Source organism: Hyaena hyaena, unplaced genomic scaffold (assembly GCF_003009895.1).
Source record: "Hyaena hyaena isolate Hyena2069 unplaced genomic scaffold, ASM300989v1 scaffold_663, whole genome shotgun sequence".
Classification (NCBI taxonomy): domain Eukaryota; kingdom Metazoa; phylum Chordata; class Mammalia; order Carnivora; family Hyaenidae; genus Hyaena; species Hyaena hyaena.
The window spans coordinates 1,052,964-1,055,558 of NW_024081296.1; the positions used below are offsets into that span (position 1 = coordinate 1,052,964).

Sequence of the window (2,595 nt, forward strand, 5' to 3'; positions counted from 1 at the left end):
TTCAAGGGGCCCGAGTGGGGTTTTAGACAAGAATCCTCAGTCCCTGACTCAGACAACAGGAATGTTACACATTTCTTTTGATTGGCTGATCCGAGGGCGGTCCGAGGGTGGCTTCAGCTGAAGCTTTTCCTGGAACTGGGGCTACGTGCAGCCCGAGGTGGCTCTTAACGGAGGACTTAATTTCAGGCTCCTCAAAATGAATTTGAATTCTCTCTTTCTTCCTAGTCCTATGTGGCCAGGAGTAACTTATTGTACCTCTTTGAGGTTCATTGTTTTTTACAAGATAAAATCAGAATAATTTATGATGCAAGTTTTGTTTTGGTTTGATTTTTAATCTGGAATATATACTTATACTTTCAAATTAGCCTAAAACCATCTGAAAATAAAGTGAGTGTTATTATTATATTATAGATTTAGACTCTAAGGATCATGGTTAGTTTCAAGATGAATAAGGAATCGCTGGTAAAGCATCAAATGTGATATCTCCAGGTGGCATTTTATTCTTAATCGAAGTTGCCCAGATTTAATATAGCCATACGAGTCAGTGTTTATTAATCACTTAATTTACTCATTTATTTACTTATATGGAATAAAATGTAAAATACAATAAATCTATGATTTTCTAATTATGCTAGCACAGTGCACTTTCTTTTTGAATTCTCAAGACCAAGGATTGATATTTTAATCTCAACTTCCTATTTTTAAATATCTTTATTTAACAAGCAGTAGAGAATGTGTATCAAGACAGAAAAGTCCAAGTCAAGGCAAAATCCCAAAGAAATCACATCACGTAATTATTTTGAATCTATCAAGATTTTACAAAAAATCAAATAGAAGAACAAAAAATACTGCACATATATGGAAATAATTAAGTCTCCGTGATCTAATGCATAAAGTTCATTAAAATAATTTTTCAAATATTTGCTACCATTAAATGGAGGAAGAGGGGAGGAAGGGGTCAAATTCAAATTTGAGAATCCTTACGATAGGACAGAAAAATAATGTTTTAGTGATTTGAACGGGAAGGCATTTCTTAGAACAAAGAGCCAATGTTAGGCTCTTGATACTTCAAGAAAGAAATGAAAGGACAAATATGATTATATACTGTGTGATACAATAGTGACTTTGGGACCCCATCTAAGCACTTCCTTTGGAATTTGTCTTCTAAATGTCATTATAAACCTTATTACGATTCTACTTGGATAAAGACAGAACCCTTTGTAGCAAGTAGTAAAATGCTTGCTTCACCTGCTGGTTCCTTAGAATGTAAATAAAAGAGTTCAAAAGTGGTGCAACCAAAGTTTTGAGAACTGCCACTCCCTTCGTCAAGGATATCCTCTGTTTGGCTGAGGGTTTTATGTACATGAAGATGCAGCTGCCATATGAGAGGGAGATGACAATCGTGAGAACACGTGGAGAACGCCTTTTTTCTCTGGTTGGCAGAAGGGATTTTTAAAATGGTCAGGGCAATATAGGTGTACGATAGAATCACTAATGCCACAGTGACCAGTAGAGTCACCAAAGCTAAGATGAAACTCATCATTTCCAACACATGTGTATCCGTGCAGGAGATCTGCAGGAAGGGAGCAGTGTCTCAGTAGAAATGATCAATGATATTGGAGTCACAGAAGTCCAGGCTTAAGCCTAAAATGAGTCCTGGAAAAATGATGAGGAAAACAGTGATCCAAGGGCTAAGGATCAGCTGTATATAGATTTTGTTGCTCATGATGGTTGTATAATTTAGGGGCTTACAGATGGCGACATAACGATTGTAGGACATGACAGCCAGGAGATAAAGTTCAGATGCTCCAAGAAGGAAGACAAAAAATAACTGAGCTGCACAGCAGTTATGGGTAATGGTATTGTCTCTGGTTGCCATGCTTGCAAGTAATTTGGGGATACAGACAGTTGTATAAGAAATTTCTAAGAAGGAAAAATTTCAGAGAAAGGAATACATAGGGGTCTTGAGATGAGAATCCAGCAAAGTGAGGGTAATGATAAGTAAGTTGCCTGAGATGCTTAGCAAGTAGGTGAGAAGCAGAGAGACAACGCTTCACTTTTGGGTCCTCTGTCAATCCTCTTGAGATAAATACTGTCACGGCCATATGTTTTTCCATTGTTACCTCCTGATATGCTTCTGTTGTCATAAAATACTGAGAAAAATTGTGAAGATAACAATACAAAAATATGAGTACTGTTATTGATTATATATATTAATGGGGTACTTTTTAAAAATGATTAATGTATGATAAACTCTATCAAAAGCTGTTACTTTGCCTTTAGGTAAGAAATATTTTCTATGAATCTGATGAAATAAACTGTCTTATAAATTGTCTTTATGTTCTATCTTGGTTCAATTCATTGTAAAGACATGAAGAAATGATCATGTATGTGAAAATTCTGTTGATAAACATCCAGATTCTGATCATCACTATTCTAAAACCTGGGACCTGGGTGATGATATGACTAGAGTAATAATCTGAGCAAACCAATACACCAATAATTCAATACAAGGGAAGACAGAAAAATGGGTAGAGAAGAGAATCACAATTTAAAAATAAGATAAGTAGGAAACAACTTGCATAACAATTTATA

General features: G+C 35.6%; 1 pseudogene; it reads right to left on the reverse strand.

The window, feature by feature from the left end:
* Positions 1-1,194: 1,194 nt before the first annotated feature.
* LOC120220028 lies at positions 1,195-2,117 on the reverse strand (annotated as a pseudogene).
* Positions 2,118-2,595: the final 478 nt, after the last annotated feature.